The sequence below is a fragment of the Citrus sinensis genome, chromosome 2 (genome assembly GCF_022201045.2).
Source record: "Citrus sinensis cultivar Valencia sweet orange chromosome 2, DVS_A1.0, whole genome shotgun sequence".
In the NCBI taxonomy this organism is placed as follows: domain Eukaryota; kingdom Viridiplantae; phylum Streptophyta; class Magnoliopsida; order Sapindales; family Rutaceae; genus Citrus; species Citrus sinensis.
The window spans coordinates 813,911-822,033 of NC_068557.1; the positions used below are offsets into that span (position 1 = coordinate 813,911).

Genomic DNA, 8,123 nt, shown 5'->3' on the forward strand with positions numbered 1-8,123 from the left:
ATTATATTATGGAGGATCAAAAGTTGTCGTCAGGGTCTATGTGGACTCAGATTTTGGAAGAGATCTTGATAAAAAGAAATCCACCACTGGTAATGTGTTTAACACTTATAGGAGGAGTTATAAGCTATGTTTCAAACCTGCAGGCTGTGGTGGCTTTATCTATAACAGAAGCAGTATACATGGCAACCACATAAGCTTGTAGGAAAGCTATTTAGATACAGAGGTCATTGGAGGAGCTCAGACACAAATAAGGAAAAATTTTATGTGTTTTGTGATAGTCAGAGTGCCTTGCACATTACAAGGAATCTAGCATTTCATTCTAGGACAAAGCAAATAGGTGTACAACATGTTAAATGTTAGAAAATATATATTTATAAAGGAAAAAATCGTCATTTTACATTTCAAGTCTTACTAACACCCTTACTTTTATGTATTTAATATTCTTGTGATTTAATTACTTGTGCTTTACTTTAATTAAGTATTTTATGTATTTTAGGGACATCATGGCCATTTCACAATGAACGAGAAATCAGACGGCAAAACGGACATCACTTTTGAACTCAGGATAGTCGAAAACCTTAAGAGGAGCATAAAAGGAAAAATATCACTGTTCACATGTACGGTACTATTCGCATGTACGGTATTGTGTATGTTACTGTTCACAACACTATTTACATAGACGGAACGATGATGTGGCATTGACTGATGAGGTGTTATGATCCTATTGGATTAAAAATCTTATGTATTGTTGATCGATGACGTGACAACATATCAGTGGATCAAAAATCTCGCGTACGGTACATGCATTACACAGGATTATTTTCAACAAAACCGCGTCACTATTCAAACCGGTTGACTATTCAAACCACGTGGTCAAACTGCATACGGTTGACTGATGACGTGGTGCAATCCTGAGCATCCAAACTGTTTTCAATCTGATGGCCATGATTTAATCAATGTATCTATAAAAATGGGACCTCTCCCCTCTAATTTGGCATCTCTAAATCCATTTTTGGACTCCATTTTCTATAATTCCTTTTTTATCTTCTATTTTCTATGTATTTTAATAAATTCCCATTTTGCTCCTATTTTAATTAAGAGTAGCTAATTTTCTTTCAATTTGGGTTGAAGGTGAAGTCTCAACATGTGTCTTGGGCTTCATTTGGTAAATTTATTTTCTCTTCCCCTTTAATTTTTGTGGATGTTTTGACCTTTTGTCGATAAATAATAATAATCTTGTCTAGATACCGCCCTGGTTTCACCGACTCCTTAGTACAAGGTTATTATTATTTGGCACGATAACCCCTTAGCACCATATTGATTAGAGCGTGATTCATGAGGTGTGGAAACCCCTCTCATGATTTAATTGACATTAATAAGGAATATTTAGCCCATGATGCATGTTGATACGGATTCAGATACCCAAGCGCTTCAATCATAATAGTTTTCTCTTCAATTTCTTCTTGCCATTTTAATTTAAATTTTAGGATAATTTAAATCACTTCCACCACAAATCCAACCACCATAATAGAAAATTAATTCTACATATAATTAAAATCCATCTCCTCGTGGGATCGACACTTGTAACCATTGATCTATTCTACAATAGATTCGTGCACTTGCGAGTTCAATAAAATTTGTACAACACAATACCACTTCCTTTGATAAGTAGTGGTGGAGGGAGCGTGGATTTAAAGAAAATCCCTACCAAGGAGAACCTAACAGATGTTTTAATAAGTCAATCAATGCTGATAAATTTGTATGGAGTTGATCCTCTTGTGGCCTAACAAAAACGTAAGCAACATGACAATGGTGAAAAAGAATGGATGTTGTGGAGACATGATTGGTTCTTAATCAAGTCTCCAAGTCGGAGAATTGTTGAACATGTGCATGCATGTGGCAAATAATTACATGTGGCTAGCATGCAACTTTTAACTCTTGGCATAAATTTGTTGAATAAGTGGGAGGCACACAACTTTTGACTTTGGCACCAAAGTGGAAAGTTGAGTGAAATTTTATATTATTTTAATGCCCACTATTATTGATTTTTCAGCATTGCTTGACCTATAAATAGAGGCTTCATTTGCCCTCTTCAATCATCCTATTTTCTCTAATTTAAGTGAGAGTACCAAGAGGTGTAAGTGGAGAGTGTTGAAAGTTTTGAGCTCTAGTTCTAATGTTTTTGAGAGTTCAGATGTATTTGGAATTTTAGATTGTGAGACAAACACTATAATACTTGTAATTCATTTTCACTAGTAAAATACTTTCTTCTGTCTTCGCCCGTAAATGTAAGCTAAAAGAATCACGTAAATTGTAATGTCACTGTGTAATCATTATTTTTCAATTTTACTTTAATTGCATTTATGCTTCACCCGCCAAATTTCCCAACAAAGTATAGGGGGATTGTGGCGTGTAACTTCTTCACGAACAAATGTGTTGTTCTACAATTCAATATGCTTTGTGAGGAAAGATTTTAAGAAACAAACAAACTTCACTTTTATTCATTTTGGGCATGTTTGGTTATGGTATAAGAGCTCCTCATTGTATTAGAATATCATTATACCATGTTTGGTAATTACATCACATAGTATTACAATGTGGTCAACTCCAAATTTTATGCTGTCAAACCCGCATAAACTAAACCCAAAGGGGGGGGTCGGGTTTAAGCGTGTTTTGCAACTATTTCTAAGACCAAAAAAATTAGACTTCCCTCTCGTTCTCACCTTATCCTCAAATAAACCAAAATAGCTCTCCTTGTTCGATCTGTGATTTCTCCTGTGCAGTGGCTTAACAAGAGCCAACTCCACGATGCTCCACCACCACATTAGCAGCCTTTGCTGTGTGACACCAACTCCACCGTAACTTCATCGTGCGACACCCACCCACTACGTGATACCACCTCCACTGTACCCCACTGCGTGACACCACCTCCGCTGCAACACCATCTCTATTGTGCAGTACAATTGTTCTCCCTATCCTTCACCACCTAAGGTTTGATATTTCATTTGGGTTTAATTTTTTAATTTAGGTTTAATTTCGAGATTAGGGTTTTATTTTATTTGCTTTCAATTTAATCATGTTTTTCCGTTATAATCAAACATTCGTAGCAATTGAATTTTATGGAAAATAAGGGGCTAATTGCTCGCTGTGGGTTTTTTGCCAAGTATAGAAAATTGCCCCTGTTTGGATTAGATGAGAACAGAGGAATAACGTCCCTGCATATACTTTATATATGTGTGTGTGAAATACTGCAGTAAAATGGAAAAGTTGTGGTCCTGATCATCTGTTTGCTTTTAGTTTTTATTGTTCTTTTCCTTTTCTTTCTTTTTAGAAAGTTGGTCATCCATTTGTTCAAATCATGCTTTTCCTGTCAATTTTTTTATTAGGTTCATATGAAAAAGTAGTCTGGTTCATAGTGTATGATTGGCAATTTGAGCAATATCATTATTGTTACACAATTTATTCACACGACAATTAATACAATAATACAATAAATTAGTGATTAAAATCGAATTATAATATCGAGTCATAAATCTGTCAACCCTCCGCAATTAGAAGCTTGTTAAAGCTAGTAACCTATTTAGCTGTATATGAAAATGGATTTTGTTTTTTTTTGTTTGGGAGAACATGTTAATAATGAGGTAAGGCAGAATCAATTACATGGGTTACATTAAAAAGGAAGTTGCACAATTCAACAAGAGTAACTGAAGTTACAACCCTGTTCTAGCGCTTGGCAACAAACTGGATGACTGAAATTACATTTTGTGAGGTTACGTTTCTGTTTGTCGCAATTGGCAGTTCAGCCTCGACCGTAACCTTCTTTTTAGTTATTGATATAACTTCCCACTTTTATTTATTTTCTCTTTCTTCTTCTACATTTTTTTCCCATAATTAACAACTAGTAATAGGTAGCCAAATGTGGAGTCTAAGCATTATAAGGAACTGGTAGTTCATCTTTTATCATGATGATTGGAGGCGTAAAGCATACAAGGAAGCTAAAGCTTTTATAATAGTGTTAGCAACACTGGATAATTAACTACTATTATTATTATTATTATTATTATTATTATTATTATTATTATTATTATTATTTATGTTAGCAAGAATTTGCATTACTAACTAACTATGCTGCACTTTTTGGTCAAAAGATAAAATTCAAAAAGACAGTAACTTTATGAACAAATGATTAAAGACCAAACAAAAAATTCAAAATATCATTATTGTTGAACATTATCTTCTTTTATATAATATATGACCACCTGTAGAGTATTATTGGTGCAATGGATAATCTTTTCCTGGACAAATTCATATTGTGTGGGGATAAAAAAGTTTCTCAAGTTTTGTTGTCCATTCATAAATTAAAAGGAAAAAAAAATAGTGTATGAGTAAAAGAGTTTGAGTTTAAGTACTCATATGAATTTTATAAAGACTTGTTAGTTGCTAAATACACACACATATTTATAGCTATTGTAGCTAGCAAATGTTGCATACTTTATATGAATTTTTTTTCAGATTTAATTATTCATTAAAATTGACATCTTTTTTATTCATTTCAATGGGTTATTTTTATTTAGGTTGCAAAACAAATACTTAAACTGGAATTTCCTTCCAACGGCTGCTGATTGCTTCTAGTGAGTTCAATTTCTTACCATTTATTATTTGTTCAACAAGAAATGACTTATGATATATAATTCCTTGGATTTCAATATATTTCCTGTACCCTCTATTATATCGTGTGATAGGCATGATTTTGTTGTTGTTGTTGTTGTTGTTGTTGTTGTTGTTGTTGTTGTTGTTGTTGTTGTTGTTGTTGTTGTTGTTGTTGTTGTTATTATTATTATTATTTATCATCATCATTTGCCTCTATTCTCTTCTTTGTGATTCTATTTAGCTCAAGTGTTGAAACATAGCCTTTATATGGAAATCTAATCTAACTTTATGGAAATTTATCAAATGGTCTACTAGCTGATTTTTTTTCCCTCATTTTACTGGTTGTGTTAGATATGGACATGCGAAGAAAATTTTCTTCCATCATGTGGCAAATGAAATTGAGGTTCATGTTCATTGTGATGTATTTTTTATTAATGATGTTGATCTGAAGGCATAATGAAGGAAAAATGATTCGTAGTCGTACATTCCAATTCCATGCTACTCGACTACAATACTTAGATAGCATTATAGGCAATAGTGACATTCAATGTGTAAATCAACTGAGAATGGATAGAAGGACATTTGGCCTACTATGTGAGCTACTTCGATCGAGGGGACTAAAGGCTACTGGTTCATTGGCTGTTGAAGAGCAAGTTTGCATGTTCTTACACACTTTGTCTCATCATGTTAAGAATCGCACAATTGGTAGTAGGTTTTTTAGATCTGGTGAGACTGTTAGTAGATACTTCAATTCAGTGTTAAACTGAGTAATACGGCTACACGATGTTTTACTAAGGGTGCCAGATCCCGTACCAGAGAATTGCACTGATGAGAGGTGGAAGTAGTTTAAGGTACATTTTTAATTACTTATATTTTATTATAGTGATTGACAATTTAGTGCTAATTAAATTTTCATTTGTTTTGTGCATGTAGAATTGCTTCGGAGCATTGGATGGAACTTATATTAGAGTCCGTGTGCCAGAAAATGATAAACCAAGATATCGAACAAGAAAGGGTGAGATTGCTACAAATGTTTTAGGGGTATGTTCACAAGATATGAAATTCATCTTCGTGATGCCCGGATGGGAAGGCTCTTCCTCTGACTTAAGAGTACTTCGCGATGCATTAAATAAACCAACTGGTTTAAAAGTTCCTGCAGGTATTACTCAATCCAAAAAATTAATTTAATCAAATTACATATTCAAAATCAAAATTATATTAAAGCTTATGTGAAATAAATAGGTTATTATTATCTTGTGGATGTCGGATATACAAATGCTGAAGGATTCCTTGCACTATATAGGGGAACAAGATATCATTTATCGGAATGGAGAGATGGGTGTGCACCTCGCAATAAAGAAGAAGTCCTTAATATGAAACATTCATCAGCAAGAAACGTAATTGAACGGTGTTTTGGATTGCTCAAAATGCGATGGGCTATTCTTCGAAGTCCTTCATTTTATCCAATTAAAACCCAATGTTGCATTATTACTGCATGTTGTTTATTGCATAATTCGATTAGGAGAGAAATGTCTGTGGATCCAATGGAGCATGAATTAATTGACTTACCTAATAATGAAGTAGAAGATAATGATAGTATAAGTAGCATTAAAGCTTCAGACCAGTGGACGAGTTGGAGGAATGATCTAGCTACTACTATGTATAATAATTGGCTTGGAAATTTGGACTTATCTAATTTATAGATGTCATTAAGAAATCATTTGAGCATGTACTTTTGTTAGTATATAAATGTCATTAGGAAAGTTTCCGAGCATGTACTTTTGTTAGTATATACATGTGATTAGGAAAATATCTGAGGCTGTACTTTTGTTAGTATACAGATATCATTAGGAAAACATCTTTTGTTAGTATATAGATGTGATTAGGAAAGCATCGAAGGCTATACTTTTGTTAGTATATAGATGTCATTAGGAAAATGTCTAAGGTTGTAACCTTGTATTTATATTTGATGTCATTAGAAATTTATCGAGGTTTATTGATGTGAACTGACTTGGTGTTATATTTTAGTTACTTGTTCAAAAATTGTTATAATATTCATTTTGTAGGAATGGAGAGTGGAGGACCAAGCCATACTACTGGAAATAAGACAGGATCAAGACGAGCATGGACAAAAGACGAAGAAGAGGCAATGTTGAACATTTTAGATGCTGTAGTTGCAAATGGTGGTCGAGCTGATAACGGCACCTTTAAATCTTGAAGTTACAAATATATTGAAAATGAATTAGAAAAACTATTACCAGGGAGCAGTTTGAAGGCGTATCCACATATTGACTCTAAGATAAGGATATGGAAGAAAAGTTATGGAGTGATATTTGATATGTTGAACACTAGCGGTTTTGGCTGGAATGAAGTGAGAAAATGTGTAGTGGTTGACAATGATGAAGTATGGAGATCATATGTCGAGGTTAGTAAAGAATTTTTTTTTTATGTCATCATTTATAAACATTGTCCTTAATTTGTTTGTTATGAATATAATAGAGTTTATTTAATTATCTTATTTTATTATTGTAGTCCCATAGAGATGCAAGCAATTGGAGAGATAAGCCATTTCCATATTATGAGAGGCTAGCAAACATATTTGGAAAAGACCGTGCAATTGGAAGTTCAGCAGAAACTCCAAATGATATGGCTAATGCAGCACTTTAAGAAGAAATTCATGATGATGATAATGAGATTGATGATGAAGGTTCTCCAATGTCGACTACACTGCCTTCAAATTCTCAATACACTACTCGATCACGTTCACAATCATCAAACAGGAGGAGGTCTAAATTAGATGAACAAATTGCTGGTGATATTGACAAATTGGTTTCAGCATTTCACCAAGCCAACACTGACATGTCTCAGAATATGTTTGGAAGTAGTGAAGATCATGATTACATTGGTAAAGAGCTTGCTTCGATGGGACTTTCTGTGGATGACGAGCTTATTGCCTTAAATTTGATGGTTGAGAAGCCTTCACATATAAGGGCTTTCAAAGTATTACGAAATGATCGTGATCGTAAGTTGGCTTATGTTAGGATGCTTTTGTGTGAGCATGAGAGGAGAGGTGGAATTTGATTAGAGAGTATGGATTTCTAACTAAACAATGACATAACCAACTAGTAGTTTGGCTTGTAGATGTGTGTACTTAAATTATCGGATGCAAACAACTATTGTGTTACTTACTAATTTGTGATGTTTTTGAAGTATTTATTAACTTTGAATGAATCTTGTGATAGTTTGTTTTATTTATGATGTGATAGTTTTTAAATGCTATTTGATTGGATTATTTGTTTTAATCTTTATTTCATAGGTTATATATTTACGAATTATTGAAAAAATAAATCTTATATCATTGTAAATCTTAGAATTTGTTAGTTTAAATAAAAGAATTATGATTCTTTTTTTTAAACAAAAAAAATTGATGTAAAAATTCTTAATTTAACACTTCTATATTTAGTATTTTTCTA

At 33.2% G+C, this 8,123-nt stretch overlaps 1 long non-coding RNA gene across 6 annotated transcripts; it reads left to right on the forward strand.

The window, feature by feature from the left end:
- The first annotated feature begins 4,596 nt into the window (after positions 1-4,596).
- LOC127899632 (uncharacterized) lies at positions 4,597-7,897 on the forward strand. Of its 6 annotated transcripts, none has more exons than XR_008051514.1 (4): positions 4,597-5,501; positions 5,584-5,691; positions 6,717-7,075; positions 7,183-7,897. It is a non-coding gene; the product is annotated as an uncharacterized LOC127899632 (long non-coding RNA). The 6 variants fall into 6 exon arrangements; XR_008051511.1 differs by having other exon boundaries at positions 4,598-5,501; positions 5,584-5,665; positions 7,183-7,896; XR_008051515.1 differs by lacking the exons at positions 4,597-5,501; positions 5,584-5,691 and adding exons at positions 5,720-5,809; positions 5,954-6,047.
- Positions 7,898-8,123: the final 226 nt, after the last annotated feature.